At 46.2% G+C, this 24,912-nt stretch overlaps 1 protein-coding gene across 4 annotated transcripts in view; it reads left to right on the forward strand.

Moving 5' to 3' along the window:
• The first annotated feature begins 13,800 nt into the window (after positions 1–13,800).
• The window catches only part of LUZP1 (leucine zipper protein 1), a 90,074-nt gene continuing 78,962 nt past the window's right edge, over positions 13,801–24,912 (forward strand). For 3 of the 4 annotated variants that reach the window (XM_072750816.1, XM_072750810.1, XM_072750817.1), the window contains exon 1: positions 13,801–13,891. The gene's annotated coding sequence lies outside the window, so the exon portion shown is untranslated. The remainder of the gene's footprint in view (positions 13,892–24,912) is intronic. The other variant, XM_072750813.1, reaches the window with a different exon arrangement.

The following is a 24,912-nucleotide window of genomic DNA, read 5'->3' on the forward strand; positions in this document are numbered from 1 at the left end:
CAAACCACTGTGCTACTATGCCAACCAGAAAACAAACCTGTGAGCTGGATTTGGCCCCTGGGCCACCAGTTGGCAACCTCTGATCCTCTCCCACACTATTGGCTAATTTCTATGCCCTATATGGCAGTTGCTTCCCTCACAGAGCTCATAGTTTATCTGGAGACCAAAGTGCACGAGCAGATTAGAAAGCCAGATTGCCTGTCCTCCCCTGCGCCTGTCCCGTGCCCCATCCTGTGCCCCGCCCCCACAGCTTCCTCAGGTGCCATTCCAGTCACCTCCGTCCCAGGCAGGGCTGGCTTGTGGGGCAAGGGAAGGGACCATGCCCAGCAGGGAGCAGATGCAAGTAGTCCTTTGCATCTGGGAGTCTTAGAACAATGGATTTACCTGCTTCTCCAGGGCACCCCAGGGATTCCAGACCGGGAGACTATCAGATGGAAGAGGACCTTCAAGTTCATCCAGGACAACCCCAATCAGACGGCTAATGTCAGAGCAGTAGCTCACACCTTTTGATTGCTTTACCTCTTTGACATCACCCCCCCCCCCCCCCCCGGCCAAACAGCTAGGTAAAGTGTAAGCTACTATGATGCTCATTCTGCAGATGGGGAGATGGAGGCTTGGAAGGGCTAAGTAATTAGCCGTCCCGAGGTATCACAGCAAGTAAATAGCAAAGTCAAGATTCACATCTAGTCAATGAGACCGACCCAAAGGCCAAAACTGCTAGCTATCAGCCCGCGCTGCCGTCCTGAGCCACATTGTACCAGTTGCTTGAATCCTCACCACTCCTACCAACCATCCTCAAGCCTCTGCTCACCTGTCCAGTGACAGGGGGCTCACTACCTTCCTATTTTATTAACCGTAGCTCACTCACCCTGCTCTAGGCATTTTTATTTTTATTTTTTTTAATTAATTATTTATTTATTTATGATAGTCACACACACACAGAGAGAGAGAGAGAGAGAGAGGCAGAGACACAGGCAGAGGGAGAAGCAGGCTCCATGCACCAGGAGCCCGATGTGGGATTCGATCCCGGGTCTCCAGGATCGCGCCCTGGGCCAAAGGCAGGCGCCAAACCGCTGCGCCACCCAGGGATCCCTCTAGGCATTTTTAAATGAGCTTTTTATTTTTTCTTTTTTATTATTTTAATTATTTTATTTTATTTTAAAGACTTTATTTATTTATTCATGAGAGACACAGAGAGAGACAGAGAGAGAGAGAGAGAGTGCAGAAGCAGGCTCCATGCAGGGAGCCTGATGTGGGACTCAATCCCGGGACTCCAGGATCACGCCCTGGGCCAAAGGCAGGCTCTAACCCGCTGAGCCATCCAGGGATCCCTTAAATGATCTTTGTAGATTTATTTATTTATTTATTTGAGAGGCAGAGACAGAGAGAGAGTGAGCAGGGGAGGGGCCAAGGGAGAGGAAGAGAATCTGAAGCAGACTCCCCGCTGACTCAAGGCTCGGTCTCAGGACCCTGAGATCATGACCTGAGCTGAAACCAAGAGTCAGATGCTTCACCAACTGAACCAGCCAGGCACCCCTGCACTCGGCATTTTAAAAAATGTTTTATATCATTCCATTCTCATTGATCCTGCATGCTCCATATAATACCCATTTTACATAGGAGAAAACCCAGTTTTAATGTGATGAAGTAACTTGTCCAAGGTTACAAAATTACTTAAGGACAGATTGAGATTCAAATGCAGCTCTGTTCCTTATCTCAGACTGAAAGCCTCTCTTGGTTTTGGGGAAGAAAATTTTGTCCCTTAAAGTAGTAGCCCCTGATTCCTAGTTCACCTACTCCTTTTCCCTTGATGCCCTCTTCAGATGTTTGAGGGCAGACACTTGGGTGCCTTAAGTGTTTTTTTTTTTTATATAACAGAGTCAATATTCTGACTTCTTCCACTGTCCCCCATAAAATGTGGTTTTGTGGTCCTCCCTCAGCCATTATTTTGTTCATTCTCCTAGGGACAAATTACATTTTCTCTATGTCCGGTTCAAAGTTCTAATCCCAATTAGAGGGATTAAGGAGGGGGGAACACAGGACTCCCGACATGGACAGAAGGACTATCACCTCCTTCACTGAACATGTAGTGCTTCTATTAATATAGCTCCAAATCCAATGCAGCATCTTCCATGTACAAAGCACTTGGTATAGAGAGTGAACAAGTCAGTGACTTCCCAGATCTCCAGAAATTTATATCTGCCCACTGAGCTAAGGCAGGAGCCAGAGTCATGTGTCACCTGGTGAACTTTATAAAGATTTTGTTTATTTATTTTTTGGGGGGCGGGGGAAGGGCAGAGGGTGAGGGAGAGAGGCAGGCAAATTCTGTACTGAGTGTCCAGCCATATGTGGGGCTTGATCTCATGACCCTGAGATCAAGACCATAGACGAAACCAAGAGTCGGATGCTTAACCAACTGAGCCAAGGCGCCCCAGCTTGGTGAACCTTAGGCATAGATCCTAAAATAACAGAGCTGGTAGGGCCCAAGCCCCTCCTGTCCCTTTTGTAGTGATGAGAAAACTGAGCCCAGAGAGGGGCAATGATACTCAAGATTCCACAGTGAGACAGAATCGACTTCTGCCTTTCTCAGAGCCTGAGGCGCAGGTGAGCTCTGCGGAGGAGGATGTAGCCTGGGATGAAAATACCACCCTTTGGGATGTTGCTGCTGTTAAGCGGACCCACAGGAGACCTCCTTCCTCAGAGGGGCGTTCAGAGACCCTGGTCTATTCCAGAGATGACCACCAGGTGGCGGAGGGGCCCCAGAGAGAGGCGCGGAATCCAACGTGGGTGGGTATCTTCCTCTTTCAGAACAAATTTTCCTTTGCTGGTGGGCAGTGGGAAAAGCCTGTGCTGGCTCTGGGAGGGCACTCTGGCCATTGTATACATTATAAACATACAGAAGTGAATTCTGTCTCAAGCTTAGGGCAGCTGTTAAAAGCTTGGACACAGGTATCACACAGAATGGTGGGAAATCTAGATCCTCTTTGCTGCTTTATCATGTCACCTCCCTGACACCTTAGCCTCTGACCATAGAGTGGGTGCATGATAAGGTCCTCATTTCCAAGCCTCTGCACTGAGCTGAAGGTGCTGGTGGTCTCTTCCTGAGGGGTCCTTTCCCAGGTGGATGGTGTGTAAACTCTCCCCACCCCACCCCAAAACTCAGTAAGGAAGCCTCCATCAAATGGCAGGAAGCCTTTGAAGCCACCTGGAGAGGTGAGGCTAAAGTCACCTGACAGCCTTGCAGCCCAGCTTAGGCCTGGCAGGCAGCTCATCCACACATTTGTTCATCTCCGATCACATAGGAAACTATGTGTGAAGGCTCTGAGGCTGCCAATCATGAATGTTTGGAACCACGGGGGGGGGGGGGGGGGGGGGGGGGGGGCGGCGCAGGGCAAGGATGCCTGAGAGGAAAGAGGGTTGGAAGAGTAGGCCGGGCCTTGGGAGCTCACCCAAGCTATTGACTTTGAACCTTAAACTGGGGACAGCAGGAAATATTGGAGATTATTCATCAGGGGAATGACTTGGGTAGATAAGTGTGGAGAGCAATCGCTCTGGCTATGGATGAAGGGAGGAATGGAGGTGGGGAAGCCTGGAGGCAGAGGGACCAACCATGAGGCTGAGCAAGTAAGAGCTGCAGGCTGAACTCAGGGAACAGTGGGGGCTGATTTTCCGTCCACTCGGAGCTTCTGATCAGCTTGAGTCACCCCAGTGAATTTTGTCTGTCTTGCCCGTGAGCTAGTTCACCCAGGGTAAGGGGCTGCCCTGAGGCCAGGCAGGAGGAGTAGGTGGTCCTAGCAGCAGTATTTCCTAGATCCTCAGTAGATCCTAGATCCTAGATCTAGGATCTGGATTCCTAGATCCAGCAGTATTTCCTAGAGGGGAGATGCAGTGTGGACGAGTGGTTAAGAACACATAATAGTGTCAGACACATCTCTGCCACTTCTTAGCTGTGTGACCATAAGCAGGTCATTTTGCTTCTCTGATCCTCAGGTTTCTTATATGTCAAGTGTGATTCTGAATAGGGCTCCCCCCATCAAGCTGTCATGGGGGCTGGACAAGGTAATGTGTGTGAAGCTCAGCACAGTGCTCGCCACCCGTCACGGGGAAGCCTAGGGGGAAGTTCAAGTCCTCAATTCCCCTCAAAAACAGGGTCTGTTGCTGTGACACGGTGGTCATTCTGGTGCTGTGGCACCTTTCCAGGCCAGCGTGGCTCCAAAAATGGGTCAGCCTGGGCTGCACACCACACTGCATTGAGCCAAGGGAATTCCAGCCAGACGCAGAGAAATGATAATTTGATCAGCCGGGGCCACATTCTGGGAGAAATGTACCATTTCTGTTCTAATTTTTGAAGCACTAAAAGTTATTCTCCTGGGGCACCTGGGTAGCTTAGTCAGTTAAGCGTTGGCTCAGGTCATGATCCCAGGGGTTCTGGGATCGTGTCCCGCATTGGGTTCCCTGCTCAGGAGGGAGCCTGCTTCTCCTTTTCCATCTGCCCCTCCCCCTACTTGTGCTCTCTCTTACTCTCTCTGAAATAAATAAAGTCTTAAAAAATAAAAAGAAATTACCTTAAAAAAAAGTTACTGTCTTGACTCTCTTGGTCTCAGGCAAGATTCCTTGTTTTATTTTCTTGGGGTCTTCCTTATTTTGTGAGTGCTCACGCACTACAGTCTTCCTATAGTACCAGTTAATATGGCAGCAGGATGGTGCCCATGGAAGTCGGAATCTGCTAAGGAGTGTGGAGTGTGTAACAATTCACCTGCCAAATAAACTGTATTTAAATATATATTATATTTATATATTATATATTATAATATACATATATATGTATATATATATATACACACATATTAGGGCAAAGTGCTTTGTAGAATTCTTTCATGTAATCTTTATGGCAACTCTCTGAGGTAGGTCCTGTTTCTATTGTGTCTGCTGTGTGAATGAAGAAACTGGCCTAGAGAGGTTAACAAATGTACCTGGGTCTGTTTAACACCAAACCCTTTGCTTTTGCTGTGACACTTACCTTACCTGGGTCTGTTTAACACCAAACCCTTTGCTTTTGCTGTGACACTTACCTGTCCTGTGGAGAGGTCAGCAGAAAGAGACCAGGGCCCTAGGTTACCCCCAAGCAACCTGTCCCCCGAGTTCCCCAGTGAGTAGGATGCCAAAGCTTGTCTGGTCCAAAAGCCAATAAGAGAAATAGCCATGTGACCCATGGCCCAGCGGATGTCATAAAAACAGCCCACCTTATTAGCTGGGGGGAGGGTGTCCCTTGTTTAATACATTCCCCGAGAAAGATTCGTCTCTCCCAAGTCACTGAACTAATTCTTCCCATCAGACTATAGTAATAGCTGATTCCTACATAGAATTTAGTACACGACAGACCTGTTATAAGAACTGAAAATGCTTTAACTCATTTAATTCTCCCAATGACCCCAAAGAGAGAGGTTTCATTATATCATCCCCATTTTTCAGATGAAGAGTCACAAGCATGAGAAGTTAAATAACGCCTAAGTTCACATGACTAGGGTATGGTAGACGTGGACTTCAAAATAACAGTCTGGCCCCAGGTTTTGTATGCTTGATCACATGTTTGCTACTTCCCATACAATTTGTAACTCATCTTGTTTCCCTCTTTGCTCGGACTGCCAGGAAACTCAGAGCAGTGGTTTGTGTTTTGTTTTGTTTCATTTTTTTGCTCTGCCACAATGCTATCCTCAGGAATCTTAGCCTAGTATTTCTGCTCTAGTTAGTCAATTTTTCATCTTTTTCCCTTCTTCCCCTCTGGCCTTTGGTCCAGGCTTTCATGACTCATTGATTCTTGCTCTTTAATTATTCATCAAGTAGGCTTGAAGCTGCAATGGAAACCACCTCAAAACCCTTTGGGGGAATAGGCAGGACATATGCATCAATTATATGAACAGACACAATTTCTGACCGGCTGAGCCAACTGGACACAGTCAGTGCTAGATGGTTATGTTTTGAGCATCTTCTGTGTGACCAACACGGTGCTCCGTGATGTATAGACCAATGAACCCAAGTTAGTCCCAGTGTTAAATTATGTTAACTGCTGTAATAGAGAAATCCTGAAATTTCAGTGCTTAAACACGTTGGAGGTTAGTTCACTGTGTGCTCCATTCAGTCAAGTGAGACCAGGCTGAGTGAGACCCAGGCTGACAACATTTGGTATGTGTGTCTTCCAAGGTCACTCTAGTATTGGCATCCAGATGACATCTGGATATCTCTATCCAGATGATAGAGGAAAAGTAGAGCTCTGAGAAAGCATACATATTTCTTGACTCGGATTTGGCCTGGGTATGGCCCGCATCGTCTCTGCCCACATCCCGTTGGTGAAAACTAGTTGCATACTTAATTACGTAAGGGGTGTGGAAAATGTAGTCTGGGCTGCTTTTTTCTGAAACAACTCTATTCACGGAGGGTGAACATCTTTGGTGAACAGCTGACATTGTGCTAGTTCACAGGCAACTGAACATTTTTGAACCATCAATCCTTACAAAATGGCTAAGAATACCATGCCACATAGATTGTGGCCACGAGAAAGGAAACGGTCTTCCTTTATTTATAGGGAGAGCCAGGAGCAAAATGCAGTGTTTATAATTTGGACCAAACATATTTGTTCAACAGGAGAATGGGCTACTATGGGAGAGAGAGAATTCACCATGATAGAAGTATTCAAGCAGAGGCTGAATTTTCACTTGGTTGAAGGTTTGTTCTTCTTAGGAGTCAAGGTAGGTGCCTCCTACCAGTCGTTCTGACTTTGAGCTTCTGTGCTGGGCTCCATAGTCATCCCTGAGCATCTACGTTGGGCCAAGTCTAGGTGGGGTTTTTGGGGGACCCAAAACAAATAAGGTTCTAGCCCTCAGGTTACTAGGCTGTAATGCATTAAAGCAGGACATCTGGGGAGCAGGACAGTGGAATGACCATTCTGAGCTCCAGAAACAGGAGACTGGAGTTTAGTTTCTAACTCGGTTGCATTTGGCTGTGTGACATTGGAGAAGCCACTTGACCTCTCTGATTCTCAGTTTTCTCATTTCTAGAATAGGGCCCATGTTATCTTCCTAACTCCTGAGGACCTGATGGCACAATTATACTTAGAGCATTTGCGGGAGAGTGAAATGTAGACCGCGCTCTCATTCCTAGTAATGTGTTAACGATGACCTTGGGCAGGCCATTGGGACCTTGCAAGCCTCAGCTTTCTCGTCCGTGGGATGGAGCCAGCGCACTCGCACCGCAGGGTCCACGTCTGCCGTTTCGGCTCTGGGCTTCTTCCGCCCCCGGGTAAGTGGGTCACACCACACGCCGTGGGGCAGGGCTGGACGACCGTGGACGGCAGTCGGCACCTTCCGGCCCGAGGAGGAACCCGAGTTCACAAGGACGCGATTTCCTGGCTGCGCTCCCCGGGAAGGAGGTCTGTGCCGGGTCCCAGCCCCCGCGCTCCTGCTCAGGAAACGCGGAGAGAAAGCCAGGAACCCGCCTGCCAGGCCCCGCGCCCTCAGCGCCTTCCCTCCTCCCGGCCCCACCGCAGGAAGCCGGTGGCGGGCACGCCCTGGCGGGGGGGGGGGGGGGGGGGGGACCGCGCGAGCGCGCCCCGCACTGCCCCCCCGCAGGCTTCCCGGGCGCGCCGCCTCCCCGCTCCCGCTCCCGACCCCGCAGCCCGCCCCGCAGTCCTCCCCGCAGTCCTCCCCGCAGCCCGCAGCCCGCAGCCCGCAGCCCGCACCGCAGTCCCTCGCAGTCCTCCCCGCAGCCCGCAGCCCGCCCCGCAGTCCCTCGCAGTCCTCTCCGCAGCCCGCAGCCCGCCCCGCAGTCCTCCCGCAGTCCGCCCCGCAGTCCTCCCCGCAGCCCGCAGCCCGCCCCGCAGTCCTCCCGCAGCCCGCCCCGCAGCCCGCAGCCCGCCCCGCAGTCCTCCCGCAGCCCGCCCCGCAGTCCTCCCGCAGTCCTCCCCGCAGCCCGCAGCCCGCCCCGCAGTCCTCCCGCAGCCCGCCCCGCAGCCCGCAGCCCGCCCCGCAGTCCTCCCGCAGCCCGCCCCGCAGTCCTCCCGCAGTCCTCCCCGCAGCCCGCAGCCCGCCCCGCAGTCCTCCCGCAGCCCGCCCCGCAGCCCGCACCCCGCACGCCCCGCACCCCGCCCCGCAGCCCGCAGACTCCCTTTCCCCCCTGGGCGCCGCTGCACTGACGCTGAGTCCCGCCTCCCCGCCCCACTAGGAGCCGCCGCCGCTGGGGCTGGGCTGGGGAGGAAAGGTCGGAGGGTGTCGCAGGTGAGTGCGCGGTCCGGATTCGACCCCGCGGGGTCCGTTTGCCTCCGCAGCGCGCACCTTGAGTCTGCTGACCTGGTCCGGGTCCTTGAGGGGTTCAGGAGGTTCAGCTCAAGAACAGGAGGTCTGAATGCGGGGGCCCCCAGAAGTCTGTGCACCTCTTGATTCTACGTGTACCCCGTATTGCATTTTTGCTCAGAGGTTTAAAGGTGTCAGTGACCCCAAAAGGGTTAAGAACCGTAGCTTTCCAAGGCTGATGGGTTCCTCAGTGCAGACTCCGGCCTTATGGGGATTTGACATTCCTTAACAGCCTGTAGGACCTTGAGAATATCTCTGCAGGATCTTTCTCCTGGATCTTGGGAATCTTCCCATAGAGTTTCTGAGGTCTGTCTGGGGTTTGAGGTCCCTGTGAAATCTTGGAGTCTCTTTTCAGAGGTTCTGAGATTCACTCTATGGTCCTATCGTGGCGTGAGTTCAAAACGTGGGCTTCCGGATACCTTGAAATTGTAGGCAAGGTATTGTGGGCGTGTCATATCCATGTAATTCCTGGGAGAGGTTTCATAGATATCACCAGATTCTCAAAGGAGAGTCATATCCCCAAAGCGGGGACGGGCATTGCTTTAGAGCACCCAGTGCTAACCAGACCTTACTCCCTTCTCACCAATAAGAACCAGGGAAGAATAAGATGAAGGAATTGAAAGGCAGTGTTCTCTAGAAGGCCACAGCTTGAGCTTTGGAGTCAGGTGTTCCTAGGTTAAAATCTCAGCTTTTGTGCTTAGCAGCTTTGTGGTCTTGAGCAAATTTCTTAGCCTCTCTGAGCCTCAAGGCCACCTCCTCTAGGAAGCCTTCCCTGTGTCCTGGATTTAGTTAGTTCCCACTCCACATTCCCCAAGCCTGATGCTCCGTGGTGCTTAATGTGATTGTTTTTAAGGAACTAATTGTGTTTAACGTTATTTTGTCTCTCTACCCCATCAGCCATGCTCCAAGAAGGCAGAGCCCTTTGCTGTCTTACAGTCTGTGCCGTGTCTGGCACATGTTAGGCTCTTGGCCATTTGTTGTGAAATAAATAAAAGAGGGAGGGAATGGAGGGCTGCAATGCCAGATGCTGCACTGGGGGCAGAAAGGGATCATAAATGACTAAGTGTCATTTCTGTCCTGGAGGAGGTCCCAGGCTAGTGAGGGTAATGATGGAGTTCCTGCAAGGATCACTGTCCTAAACGCACTAATGGGGGATAAACGCTAATGGGGAGAGCACCAAGAGATCTAAAGATGTGAGCAGTCCCTCAAGAGTTGATGGAGAACCACTTCCCTTTGTAGTATGTGTTATAACTTACAAAGCACGTAACTTAGATAAATATCTGGGTAAACCCTTATCTTTCAGCGATGGCGATACTGCCGCTGAGAAGAGTTCAGTGACTCGGCCAAGGCCACCCATGCAATAATGGCTGCCCAAGGACATAAGTCATTTGCTTTGGAATTCAGCCCACATCCTTTAGGAAATGGGCTTTGAAGTTGTGAAGGTCTTGGTTTAGATCCCACTAGATGTGAGACTTTGGGCAAGTCATTCACCTCCCTTGAGCCTTGTTTTCCTCATCTGCAAGGTGGGAATAATGACCTCTCTAATCCACGTGAGATAGTATCTGTAAAGTGACTAGTATGATGCTTGGTTTACAGTAAAGGATCCATAAATGTTTGTTGAATGAATGAATGAAATACACGGATTGGTGGGTGGCCTGTGATGGGAAGGGACTAGAAATCATGCCATTGCGGGGAACGGCAGGAGAAACTGAGGGTGATTTTATCCCTTCCTACTCTCACTTTCTATGATTCCTCTGAAACCTAGCACTGGCCTCAACCACATTCGTCTGCTTTATTGTTTGTGACCAACAAAAGTGGACCAACCTCAGCTTGGTTAGCTTTCCTTTTATGCCTATCTTTATTGCATTTTTTGTGATGACCATGTAATGTATGCTCCTTGTAAAAAATTTAAATTGCAGAAAGATATGAGGAAAAACAAAAGTGCAAGTTTAGGCACAGTAGACAAAAGATGCTGACATATTGTTATTCTTTGGGAGGGGCACAGAACCGGCAGCAAAAAAAAAAAAAAAAAAAAATTCTTCCTACTTTAAAGTCTTTCCTCCTGTCCTTGCCTTGGCTTCTGGAAGTTTTGTTAGGAGTCTTGCCTTTGGCTGTAGCATTGAAGTCTGAGTGTAGCTAAGGGCTGGAGAATGGGGAGAGGATAAGACTTGTCTGGGCAGGGGCTTCTCCTGGAATGAGATGGAAACTGTGGAACTTTCTATGGCAGTATGCACAGCTGGTTCAGATGCCCACTGCTGATTACCATGACCTGTGTTTTCATCCCCTCTTTTCTCTATTAGAATCTAGTAGAGTCTTTTTGGAAGTTCTTGCTATATGCACACACCCACAGAGAAAAGCAAATCAGAAAGAAAAAAGGGGAAAGCATCCTATTTCATTCTCTATATTCTCCACTTTTATGCTTGTACTGAGCATATAAGTTATAACCACGAGGTCCCACTATACCTATAGTTCCATACCTTACTCTTTTTCATTTTTTAAAGTTTATTTATGTAAGTAATCTCTACCTCCAATGTGGGGCTTAAACTCAAGAGTCACATGCTCCTCCTACTGAGCCAGCCAGGTCCCCCAGACTTTTTCTTTTTTCACTAAAATTTCTTCCTTCCTTAAAAGGGGTGTCAGTCTCCAAACACTAGGATGCATGTTTGTAACTGAGTTTTCTGTTGCTCTGTGGAAGCCTTCTACTCTGTTGTCTGGTTTTGTCACATGTCCCTTGATAGCTGTTCCAATGTTCTCTGGGAAATGTGGGTTCAAAACTCTGTGCCACTGTATAGACCATTATGAGGACTATGATCTATATAATACAAAAATAGGAGTACTAAGTGGAGAAATGGAGAAGTGGAGAAATGAAACCAAACCAGTTGGATGAAACCAAACTATCAAACTATCAAACTGTCAACCAGTTATTTTGATCTTTAATGGCAAAGTTGCCTGAGGGCCAATGGGTTATGTGGCAAAAATATTTGCAACAGAAATGCTTTGCAGTGAAAGCACCAAGAACCGAAAATCTACCCCATTCCTTTTACTGATGAGATTCTTGATGTGAGGACTCCCTGTTTGCCCTACTTCTGGCCCAGAGGCCAGCATAGGACAGGCCTTATTGGGAGGATGTGTTGAAGTAGTAGCAGCAGCGACTGTATCAGGGTGTGAAAAAAGTGTTAGGCTCTGAACAAAGCTATTCCATATGTTATTTCATTCAATCCTCACAGCCACTGTGTGAGATAGGTACTATTATTATTTTCACTTTTTCAGATGAGAGGCTAAGGGGCAGAGACTTGAAAGCCCAAGGTCACATAAGTGGCAAGTGATGGAGCTGAGATTTGCATTCTGAGCTTTTCTGTGCCAAACCTTTTGCTGTGAATGAACGAAGATGTGATGGATGGGCTCATGGATCTTGGAGAGAATGCTCTGCCTTCAGAACCTCCGCTGTGCATCCTGGGTTCTCTCTGCCAATGGTTTGCAATGCTTGGAATTGGCGTCCCCACATAGGAGGAACTCAGTACAGGCCCATTCTTTGCCTGGAGCAATCCTGTGGCCATGCCTACTTTTCATGGGAAGTGGCATTTTTGAATCTCCTCTTCTAAAAATAAGCTGCAATTTGTTAGGGGCCCTTGAGAACCAGCCCAGGCATTTCAGGACAACCATTTGCCTGTCTGCAGCTCAGGAAATTAATCAGAACCCCAAAGCCCTTTCCCTCTTCCCACAGGCCAGCACTCTGGAAACGCCCAGTGCCTTGCTGCAGCTCTCCTCAGGGACTGCAGAGATGCCAAGGGCAGTTTAACACAGATCTATCTCTTTGTAAGGGAAGTGAGAGCAGAAAGGCATGAGGGAGAAATGGGTCAGCTCTGCCGCAAATAACTTGCCGAGAGAACTCGAAGCTGTCCCCCACTTGGACAGGTGCTGAGCGACAGAGACACCCTGAGGCGTCAGAAGTGACTCCACAGAATCTCCCTGGGGTCTAGAAACTGTAGTGTTGGTTCACTTCCAAGGGCAGTGTTCTGCAGGGCCACTTTTAGTGGGCCTCTTCCTCTCTCGGGACCTCAGAGTCTAACTCTATGAAATGATTGGGTGAATTATCACGAGGGGTGGTATGTGGTATTAGGAGCTGGAGATAATACTGATGGTAATGATGAAAATAAGAATGACAACTACATCATTTCTGGAGCACTGTGCCCGGTGCTTTCCGCACAGTGTTCTATGTAATTTCAGAACAAACACTGCAGGGACTATATGAATATCCCCATTTTACACATGAGAAGAATGAGAGCTAGCATGGGCCAGGACATGGGTGTATAATCCCTGGGTTTTCTGGCACTACTAAACATTCATGGTTTCTGACCTCAAGGAAGTGAGGAAGTGCTAAGAAACAAACGAGGTCAATGCGATACTAGTTAAAATGTGTTCATGCGCACATGAGAGTTAAATACAACACACAGGTATTGGATTATTGAGAACAGGGAGAGTCGGCTCCAGGTTGGGGGAATCTAGGAGGAGTTGTAAGTTGAGATGAGACAGCAGAGGAAGAGCATGAGCCATGGGGCAGATGTGGGAAAGCAGTGGGTGTGCAGGTGGAAGTCTGGATAAACTTTACAGTGTGTGTATGTCTGTGTGTGTGTATAAAGGTAGGGAGAGACCAGACCAGGCCAGGGTTTTGGCCCTTATTCCATAGGCAATAAGGAGTTTACACAAGAGATGTCTCAAGAGACCAGCTATGCTGCTATAGTCTGAGGGGTAGCCACTCTCAGCGCATCTGTGTCCTGGCTTGTGAATGCAGCTCTGTGCCAGGACGTGGGAGGGCATCCGTGGGGAGTGTGTCTGTGGCTGTGTCCTGTACCATACTGGCTGTGGGTTTTGGGGTCCCTTCAAAGGCCCCCCTCCCCACTTCTCTGGGCCGTTGGTACCTCGGGAACTGTGTCATAGAATTATTGGAGGGACTTTTGAGATCATCTGGTCATCACTCCTTCCCATCTTAAAGAAGGTAAAAGCGAGAAACATAAAGGGGAAAAGACTTGTCTAAGGTCACACCATGAATGAATAGCAGAGCTGGGGACTGGAACCCATGCCTCCACATTGAAGGCCTTTTCCACAATTGCTGAGTATTATAAATAGTATTCGTTGAGTGATTACTCAATACCAGGCTCTGGGCTAAACACCTTTACGTGGATTATCTCATTTAATCCTCCCCCCCACCCCGTTACCCCGCCCCCCGCCAGGAGTGCCCCTTTTGAAAGCAGGACATCTTTCTTATCTGTCATTTCGATTTCACACCGCGCCTAGCACAGGACCCGGGCACTTCGGCAAGCAGTAAAAACTTGGCAAAATCCAAGTCCAGGGAAGGAGGAAAAGAACGGAGGGGGCGGGGCTGATCGGCAGCCCCGCCCCCACGACAGGCCCCGCCCCCGGGGCCTGACGTCACCATCTGGCCCCGCCCCTCATTGTCAGTCCCGGGGAGCCCGAGGAGGCGCCGGCCGCCGGGAGCGGAGCGCTGGACCCCTCCGCGGGCGGGAGCGCGGGCCGGAGCCGCCGAGGTGAGGGGTCGGCGGGGAGGCGGCGGGCGCGCGGCGCGGGGGGCTGGGGGGGCTGGGGCGGCCGGAGGGGCGGCCGGAGGGGCAGCCTGCCCGGGCAAGGGGTCGGGGCACCCAGGGGCGCCAGGGCAGGACCGGCGGGCGCACCCCGGGGAGGGCTGGGGGGGGCGGGTATGGAGTTGAGGCGGGGGAGGGGGGCGGCCTTGGAGAGGAATTTCGGGGAAAGGGCTCGGAAGGGGAGACCTTCTGGGGCGAGACCTTGAGAAATTTTTTGGAGTTGGAAATTCTTCTTTTGGAGGGGGAGGGAAGGTTCTGCGAGAGTTCTGGTGGGAGTGAGGCTCCGGGGCAGGGAGCCGAGGGGACGTTTTCGGGAGGGGGAGGGCGGGGGGGAGTTTCGGGTCGAGTTTGGGGTCCGGCGTGGGGGGGGGCGGGGAGGGGGCTGCGCGGGGCCCGCGGGCACCCGGGGAGGAAGGAAGTGATCTTACAGGAAGAGCCCGGGAGCTCCCGAGGAGGAGGAGGAGGAGGAGGAGGGGGGGGGGGAGGGAGGGTCGGCCGGGCTGCGGGAGCGGGCTGCGGGGGCGCGGGCCGGGGGAGGGGGAGGGGGAGGGGTCCCGCCGCCGCCGCCGCCGCCGCCGCCGCAGCTGTCGGCCCGCCGCGCCGGCCCGCGTCCCGGCCGATGCTGGCCTCGCAGCCAGACCGCTGGGCCGGGAAGGAATTCGAGGCATTCGCTTTGTTTAAGTTGCCAGTAGACAGTCCTTAGGACTAATTAATGGTGGAATCTGCAGGGGGACGCGCGCGAGCCGGGCCGGGCCGCCCCCCGCCCCCGCCCCGCCGCGGTGAACTTTCCGCCGCCCGCCGCCCGCCGCCCCGCGCCCTCCCCGCGCCCCCCCGCGCCGGGAAGGAGCCATGGCTGCCCGGAGCGCAGGAGTGAAGCGCGGCCGCGGGGGCCGTGGCCTCGGGCTGCGGAGGCTGCCTGCTGCGGGGGAGCCGGCCTCCCGGGGCGGCCGGGCTGCGGGTTCGGAGCCCGCGGGGGAGCCCGCAGACGTGCCTGCGGTTTCTCTTAATGACCTTGGAGAGGAGGCTCTGCGAGCCCAGAAAGACCGTCTTGCTTTGGAGCATCTGTTTCTCCGTCGCGTCAGCCCCTTTCCTAACCCTGCAGAGCTTGTTGTGGCTTGTTTCGGAAATGCCGAGACCAGTGCTCACACTTGAGGGTGGGAGAAGGGAAGAAGGGAAGAGACCGGGCGCCCCCCCCCCCCCCCCCGCTCCTCTTCCATCCTGCCCCCCTCCAGCCCCCCCATCCACAGCCCAACAGAAAACCAACCCTGCAGTGTAATCTCCAGAAAGCCAGGGATTGCTTGCAGATTCTCCAGTCACACCTCCCTTCGCTGACTCGAATGACCTTGGGGAAAAGAATTGTGTGCTTCGGAGCTCCTGGTTTGCCTTATCTGTTGATTGGGGAGAAAATATTCTCTGGACCTCCCTGCCTTTTGGGGACGTTTGCAGAGGTGGTTTTTTTTTTTTTTTTTTTTTTGTTCAGGGCATTTTAAGGACTGCTGCAGTTCTGGCCTATAAGGAGCTGGACTCGTGTTGGGGGAACTCAGATCACCTAGTAAGATTTTATTAGATTAGGAAGGGAGGGAGAGGTTTGGATTTTAGGAGGGTATCTCCCTTTGGAGAATCTGTACGGTATGTTCCAGATTGTTTTGTCACCTTGTGTGCAGCTTTGGTAGCATTCGTGTGGTTAAATTAAGTAACTCCCATAGAAAAATTCTTCTGTCAGAAATAATTATTTTTGCTCAGGATTCCCCTTGGGGCAGATTAAGGTTTTGCTCAATTTACTCAGAAGAATTTTCCAGGTTTCTAAAATTAAATCCCTTTTCTAAACATAGTAACTAAAGTTTGAAAAACTGGAAATAGTGGGCTGGGGAAGGGAGTTGAGTAGAGTATGAACAAGGCAGCAAGTACAGGTTCATTGTTGTACTGTGATTACTAACAGGGATTATGAATTAGCCTCGATTAATAGGCATTTTCTCACTCCTGAATAATTTAAGACTAAGAAGGGGAGCTTAATTTTGGTGAGTTGCCTACTCTGTGCCCAGTAGTTGTGCTCGGTGGTATATATCTCATAGAGTTTTCACAACAATGCTGTGAGGTCGTAATTGGCATCCCTGCTTCGCATATGGGCAAACTGAAGGTCAGAAGGTAAAGTGACTGCCCCAGGTTTACACATACAGGATGGTAAGAGGTGGAGCTGGAATTCAAACCCAGTCTGTGAGGTCCTTGGTTATCTCCCATTATGCACACTGCATTAATTTCTAGGCCTTTAACTCAGCCACTGGCTCACCTTGGACCATAGAATAAGCCAATTAGGTCCTTTCCCCAGGAGTATTGCCTTCTTTTTCTTCCAGCAATGCTGTCAGTATGCTATTGAGATGTTTTTGTGCTAGTGGTGTGTCCTATATACTGTAGATGTGTATATTGTGTGTGTGTGTATATATATTTATTTATCTATATATCCCCCCCCCCCCCATGGAAGCATTTGTGTTGAAATGCAGAGTACTTGGGTGATCATAGATTTCACTTATATAATGGAAGATTTGGATAGCTAATGGTCCTTCCACTGTAGAGGCCATAATTAGGGTGACATTCATAATCAGAAGCTGAACCATTTTTCATGTAATACTGGCTTTTTGGGATAGTGTCAGTTTATAAGTAAAGCACATTAGTTACAGGTAGGACACAGTCAAGCTGAAAGATTTGGTATAAACTTTGAAGCACATAATAGATGCTCAGTAAATACTTGCTGAAGAAATACACTCTTTTTTATTATTTCTTATTATTGTTTTTTTTAAAGATTTTATTTATCCATGAGAGACACAGGCAGAGGGAAAAGCAGGCCCCATGCAGGGAGTCCGATGCTGGACTTGATCCTGGGTCTCCAGGATTATGCCCTGAGCCGAAGGCAGTGCTAAACCTCTGAGCCACCCGGGCTGCCCTCTTTTTTAAAAATCAGCTTTATTAAGGTATAATTTACATGCAGTAAAATTCATCCATTTTAAGTGTGCAGTTTGATGAGCTTTGACAGATGTACACAGTTGTGTAATCACGACTGCCACCTTTTGTTTAAACTTTTTTTTTTTTCTTAAGGTATTGGTTAGCAAAGTAATTCCTGGCAATGTTACGAAGTTTCTGTGTTCCCTAATTCAAACTGTTGAGATCAGAGTGAGTTAGTACGCTAACTCTGTAGGAAATAGGGAAACCTTAGGTATTTATTGATGAGGTGCATGAGAAGAATAAGATAGGTAGAGATAGGGATATACTTGGCAGATCAGGGGAAAGAAATTCATGAGGAACCAGGTTTTCATTTTAGGACAGGGCTGTCTTTGGCGGAGGGTGGGGGGGGGTTGCGGGGGTGGTGGTGGTGGAATTACCCAAAGATTTATTAAGGAGTTGAACTTTTATTTTTGTTTCCTTTTTGAAATGGTATCTCCTGAAATACTAAACTTCAGCATCTTTGGCTATCCCTGGGAAGTGCTTTACCCAGTGTAGTTCAAATAATGCTTAAGGGTGGGGATGCTGTAAAATAACTAAAGGCCTTGCCCTTCCACCTGGGACAGAATATCCTTAATGCTTATCTCTAACTTGTTTTAGCTAATATCCTACAAAGGCAATACATCAGGTAGAAATTGTCTCTTTCTCAGAAGACGTAAGATTATTGTTTCCTTCTCATAATTTCTTTTAAAGAATTATTTATTTATCTATTTATCTATTTATTTATTTAGAATTATTTATTCATTTGAGAGGGGGAGAGAGAGAGATTGGGGGTGGGTAAAGGGAGAAAAGTAAGACTCTGTGCTGAGCCCTACATGGGAGTAAATCTCACCACCCCGAGATCATGACCTGAGCCAAAATAGAGTCAGATGCTTAACCAACTGAGCCACCCAGGTGCCCCTCCTTCTTATAATTTCTTAGGTCACTGAACCTGTCCCAATCTGCTATAGCTCAAGTCTGTCTTTGAAAAAGTTTGAAAGCTCTGTTGCCACTTCTAGACCAGTCTTGTGTTATTTTTTTAAAGATTTTATTTAGAGAGCGAGTGAGTGTGAGTGGGGGTGAGAGGGCAGAGGGAAAGGGGGAGAGAAAGTCTCAGGCGGCTCCTCTGCTAGTCGTATGGCTTAATCTCAGGACCCCTGAGGTCATGACCTGAGCCTAAATGAAGAGTTGGATGCCTAAAACCACTGAGCCACCCAAATGCCCCTGGAAGCAGCCCCATTTGTATCTCTTACTCTTCATTTCTCATTATACATTCTGTTTCTACATGTTGACTGTTTTATATGTCTTCTCTCCCACCTGTCAGTCTTGAGAATGGAAACTCATCAGCCATGGGCCTTTCATATATCATTAGGAAATAATAATTAAATTAAAATACTGGTCTACCAACTCAACATTTTGGGTGATGATAGGGAGAAAAATAATAACTCTGTGCAGTAGTTATTATCCTCTTTATACTTGAGGAAGCTGAGCTCAGAGCAGTTACTCCCAGAGCCAGTGAGGGGCAGAGACGGTTGATTTGAGCTCAGATGTGATTGGTGCTCAAGTTTGGGATCAGTTTCATCACACTCTGTGTATTAGGGTTGGGGGAGCAAGGGAAGAGCTTGGAAATACCATATTAAAATATAAGCCAAAACCTAATAAAGCATTACAAATCTTTTAGACTTCTTAATTTCTAGAGATTCATTTATAGTTCATTCTTTATTGCAAAACTCCCTTCCTAGATTTTGCATTCTTTAGGAACATGGTACATGGTATATTCACTGGCTTTTTGACTTACCCCTTCCCCTATTGTCCATGTATCTAAAAGTTTCCATTAAGTTAATCTGTCAATTAGGACACGTTTGGGTGTGCTGTTCTATTTCCATTTTATCTGTACAGAGTAATCTTTTAAAAATGTTATTAAAAATTGAATTTTTAAAAATTACATCTTTTTATTGAAGTATTATATATATAATATATTAAGAGTAGTTTGATCATTTTTTTTTTCACAAACTGAATATATCTGTGGAACCAGTACTAGATCAAGAAACAATATTACTCATACTCAGAAGCCCCCCACCGAGTTACTTTCCAGTTCCTGCCTCCCTTCCCCACCTCCCTGGGATGATTTCTAAAAGCAGGTGTTAATTTTTCTTGTTTTGTTTTTTTTTTGTAAAAATGGAATCATACAGCAGATATTCTTTTGGGTCTGGTTCTGTTTATTCAACAGTATGTTTGTGAGTATGCAAAAACTTTAAAAGATTTTGTTTAGGGCTTGGAATAAAATCCAAATTCAAACTCTTTATCATGGCCTATGATGTCTTCTAAAGCTTGGCCCCACCTACTTTCCAGCTTCACCTTATACCAAGCTTGTTGTCCATTATGCTTCAGTCATACCAGCTTCTTATTTATCCTTAAGAAGCTGTTTCCTACCACAGGGCCTTTTCACGTGTGGCTCTCTTCCTTGAATGCGCTTTCCCCTGTTCTTTGCCTGGCTGCCTCCTTCAAGCCTCAGCATGTGTATCAGAGATACTTTCCCTCCTCATCTTATATTGCTGATCCTTTTCCGTTATTCCCTGTTTCTGGCATCTGTTGCCTCCCTGCATAGCACCTATTACAACTTGTAATGATATATCTGCTTGCATGATTATTATCTGCCTTCCCCACTAGACTTTACAAGAGTGGGGAACTCATTGTTTTGTTTACCTAGTATCTGACACAATGACTGACATGTAGTAGGTATTTAATAAATATTTAATGACCACATTCCCAATTCAGCACCTTTGTTCCTGGTATCTTTTGTCTTTTTCTTCTCTTACACTGTTTAAACTTTTCCGTCTTCCAAGGCTCAGCTCAGTTCCCCTCTATGAAGTCTGTGCTGACTTTGCAGTAGTAAATCTTTCTTCTCTAAAATTTTGACATTTATTGCTGATACTCCTCATGTTCTTGGCAAGTCACACTAGCATGTATCTTATCTACCTCATTGGATCAAAAGCTTTTTTTTTTTTTTTTTTTGCCAGCACCCCTTATATTCTTGGTTAATTACACTAGTTTATATCTTTACCTAATTTGATCAGAAGCCTCTTCATCAGAAGCTAAGTTGTTTTAGCTGATAACTCCCCTCAATCCCTTTCACTGAGCTTTGCACATAGTAGGCCGTTAGTAGAATTTTTGATGCTTAATCATAATGCTACTTATGTATAGGTAGCAATTTTAATTTCTTTTTTTTTTTAAAGATTTATTTATTTATTTATGATAGACACAGAGAGAGGGAGAGAGAGAGAGAGGCAGAGACACAGGCAGAGGGAGAAGCAGGCTGCATGCCGGGAGTCCGATGTGGGACTCGATCTCGGGACTCCAGGATCGCGCCCTGTGCCAAAGGCAGGCGCCAAACCGCTGAGCCACCCAGGGATCCCCGCAATTTTAATTTCTTAGGCTTATTAACATGGACTCTTTTTATTAGAATTCTGCTTGGTGTTTTCTCTGATCCAAAGGTTGGGAGTGCCCCAGCTGCTTCAGGTGATACAACAATTATCAGGGTGTGAAGGTACAGGAGTCCAGTCCTGGTACCACAAAACAGATACTCCTTTGGAATTTGTTACTGGCAAAGAACTAACTATGCACAGTTCTTTCTTAGGTGCTTATTCAGTGCTTGTCTAATGGTCTCAGATTGGAGTTATTAACTGAAATGAGAGACTAGGTGATACCTCATTTGAACTATTTTGTTGAATAACATTTTATTTTGATGTCAACAATGAAAATTCCAAGCCAATTAACACTACTTTCTCTGACTTGCCAGTGAGCTCTCTCAGTATTGATTCTTCCTTTTTTATTAAAGGCAGAAGAACATATGTACTAGTGTCGTATATATTTACTTTAATGTATATATTTAAGCCAATTTAAATGCAGATTTAAATTCGTTGTAGCTGGGATGATTTAACTTAATATACAAATGGCACAATTGAGTGATAAATGTAAAACCTTTTTTAAGAGGTGCCTAATATGTATTTTAAAACAATGATAATTTTGACTTTTTTTAAATTAAAAATAGTTTTTTTAAGTAAACTGCACCTAACATGGGCCTCAAACTCATGACCAGGGCATCAAGAATTGCATGCTGTTGGGGGATCCCTGGGTGGCTCAGCAGTTTAATACCTGCTTTTGGCCCAGGGCGTGATCCTGGAGTCCCGGGATCGAGTCCTATGTCGGGCTCCCTGCATGGAGCCTGCTTCTCCCTCTGCCTGTGTCTGCCTTTCTTTCTATGTCTGTCGTGAATAAATAAATAAAATCTTCAAAAAAAAAAAAAAAAAAGAGTTGCATGCTCTTGCATGACTGAGTCAGCCAGGTGCCCCATTTTTACTTTTCTGACGGGATTATATTAGAAGATTGTTGGGTGATTTAGTAATTGCTTTTATGGAAATAAAGGAATTATACTTAAGGAAGTTTCCGAGAGACATTGGAGTAATTTTGTTCATAATTGCTCCTTTATTTTTCCTTTTAACAACTTTATGAAAGTAGCCTATTAGCTTTTTGCCCTTTTTATCTCAACTAGGTCAAAATAAAAAGTATAAATAGAATGCATTTATATTTCAGGCGAGCACTGGACTTCAATAATGAAATTTTCTTTTAAAATGTGAGACAAATGATAAACTATGGGGAATTCATTATAAAAAGTGACTTTCAGAATGGATTACAAAGTTATTAATATGTCCTCATCCCAGTCTCCTACACGTTACACATTCACAAAAGAATTGTTCATAACATGGGCTTCTAGGCATTGGGAGATCTTGAGAGTATGTTTCTGAATCACTCAGTTTTATTCAAGTAAACTTTTATTAAATGTGATTTATTCTGATTCTTTGACAATTGTTTATTTGTGTCATATTCTCATTTTTTGGCTAACTTGGTTAAATATCACTTTACCTTATAAGGTTGGTTAAAACTATACAGTTCCAGTTCTGTAGCTTCAATTTTTCCATCTTATTGATGGAAGAGTGATTGTGAGGATTAAATGATTTACTGTACAGAAACATTTAGGTCATAATACCTGGTACATAGTAAATTCAGTCATTATTTCAGTTTTACATTTTTGTTTACCCAAAGAATAGAAGAAAAATTTCCTGTTTTTATTTTATGTGCTGCCGAAGTGAGCAACTGTTTTTATTTTAAAATTCATGCGATTTAGTCTAAAATCAGATAACGTCTTTGTATAATGGGCAGACTGGAAGAAACTCAAGAATTTTTAAAAGCTTAATTTTAATTTAATGATTTCTGATGAAGCTAAGTCAATTAGTCATTGACTAATTTCCTTTTCTTTTTAAAAATATTTTATTTATTTATTCATGAGAGATACAGAGAGAGAGGCAGAGACACAGGCAGAGGGAGAAGCAGGCTCTCTGCAGGGAGCCCAATGTGGGACTCGATCCCAGGACCCCAGAATCATGACCTGAGCCAAAGGCAGACGCTCAACCACTGAGACACCCACAGGCCCCTATTAATTTCCTTTTCTTGAATGACTCATCCTTAGCTCATATGTTGGCTATGTGGTTGTAATTGGTACAAGGGAGAGAGAATTTTTGGATGTTCTAGCCAGCTCTTCATCACTTAAAGAGAGACCCTACAACTGGAAATTGAGACTATTGGTAAGGTAATATGTGAGAATACTTCAAACCATTAAAATTTTTGAAATTTATATGAAAATCATTGAAAAATATTAAATCTGGTTATAGAATTTTGGGATAGTGATATTAATATTGTTAGCCATTTACTTTTGCTTATTCTAGGTAAAGACCTCAAGTAATTTTACAACATTTGTTATAATATTTGTCAGGTACTATTTTAAGCATTTTGTGTTCATTATTTCATTTACTCGCTCATTTAACAAATATTTATTGAGTGCCTGCCATGTGTCAAGCACATAATCTCATTTAATTGTCACCACACCCATGAAATAGATACATTGTTTATTATTTTAGTCCCATTTCACAGATTAAGAACTGGGGTATAGACAAGCTGTGTATCTTGTCCAGTGCCACAAAGCTGTCAAGGGTTAGATTTGGAATTTAAAAAAAATTTTGAATAACAGCTGCTGAAATCTTGGCATAAATTACTTCTGTGCCAGATTTTTTTTTTTCCTTTAGGAGAAGGATGTTAACAAATTTTGAAGTATGTGCTAAATAGGTTACAGTGCAGGTACTTGGAGCAGGATGTGTTAGGTTTAGGTGAGCTAAGCTGGGATAATTTCCTGTCTTAGCCTAAATCCATCTCTTTAAGCAACCAACAAAAGAACAAAAGACAACTTGAAAGTTCCTTCTTTTGAAGAATTCCAGTTTACCCAAACCAGTGTGAACCAAATGTAAATTTTCAAGAAGAATGGATATAAATAACTGTATTAAACACTGTTCCTTCAGAGGCACGCGGGGAGCCAATGTTATGGAAGTACGTTAGTTTAATTGTTCAAATTAAACAACTTCGGTTATTATCCACAGTATCATTTTGCTGCTTTTACATAGATCTGGTATGATATTTCAGACTTCCACTTTTGCTTAACTGTGGTTTTATGGTCATCTCTGAGGAGTATCCGTAGGATAATGTGACTGCCTTTTTTTTTTTTTTTAAATAAAGATATTATTTATTTATTTGAGAGAGAGAGAACAGAAGGAGAAAGAGGGAGAAGCAGACTCCCCACTGAGCAGAGAGCCTGACATGGTGCTCCACCCCAGGACTGTGAGATCACGACCCCAGCCAAAGGCAGATGTTTAATCGGCTGAGCCACCCATGTGCCCCGTGACTGCTTTTTAATAACAAGTATCAGAAGTTTCCTAAATGGGAAATAATTATATATTTATTTTAATGAGATTTCCAAACTGTAGAATGTTTGCCGTACTTCTTTTGAATTTGCCTTTAGAGCATATTGCACATTCTTAATCCTGGTAAGTCTTCATTTTGGGGGAGTTATATTTAACTTTTGGAGATAAATCTGGTGAATGAATTGAGTAATCAGTATGGTTTTTGGTCACAAATGAGATAATTCTAAGGTGGAGACTAGGAATTTTGTGTGTAAGGCTCGTCTTTGGGAACCTACAAATAGAGTTTCAAAAAGTTTTTGAGGGAATCCCTGGGTGGCTCAGCAGTTTAGCGCCTGCCTTTGGCCCAGGGCATGATCCTGGAGTCCCGGGATCGAGTCCCACATCAGGCTCCCTGCATGGAGCCTGCTTCTCCCTCTGCCTGTGTCTCTGCCTCTCTCTCTCTCTGTGTCTTTCACGAATAAATAAATAAATAAAAATCTTAAAAACACACACACACACACACACACACACACACACACACACACAAAACCCAAAAGGTTTTGAGCCTTGGTGGCATTGCTAGAAGAGAGTCTTGCTTCTTGACTCGAATAACAACACTTATTTTGAGCTTCTATAAATAAAAATCATTGCTTGAATATAACTTGTTTAACTTGTATTCTTGATGGAGTTGAAATTCTCTGTCATGGAAGTATTATTTTGTATTAATATCAATCTTATTTATAGCCTTTAAGAGACAGTTTTTTAAAAAGGAAAAGAGCATTTTTAATCTGGAGAGGCAAATATATATAGGAACAGATTTGAACTCATTATAATTAAAAGGTGAAATGTATTTTCCTGACCCACTTACCCAGGCATTATGCGTGTGGGCTTTCTGTGGAGGCCGAAGAGTTCAGATAGGAAAATGGTACCATCCACCTGGGTCTGACAGTATATCCTGTTTCTAAAAGTAAAGAAATCCCTGGTTTTATCCAGTTTCAAGTTAACTGGTTAAGTTAAATGCTAAGCAAGATAAATGTAGTTAATTTTTGGCTCTTTAAAACCCTGCAACAGCTTTATCACAAATGTGTGTCTTCATAATTACCTGGGGGTGTTTATCTTATTTAGGCTATCTTGGTGATTTGTATATAGTATCAGTGAATAAGCAGAATTAGAATTGAAAATTTTCTACAGATTCTTAGTCATTGA

This window comes from Vulpes vulpes, chromosome 2 (genome assembly GCF_048418805.1).
Source record: "Vulpes vulpes isolate BD-2025 chromosome 2, VulVul3, whole genome shotgun sequence".
Taxonomy (NCBI): domain Eukaryota; kingdom Metazoa; phylum Chordata; class Mammalia; order Carnivora; family Canidae; genus Vulpes; species Vulpes vulpes.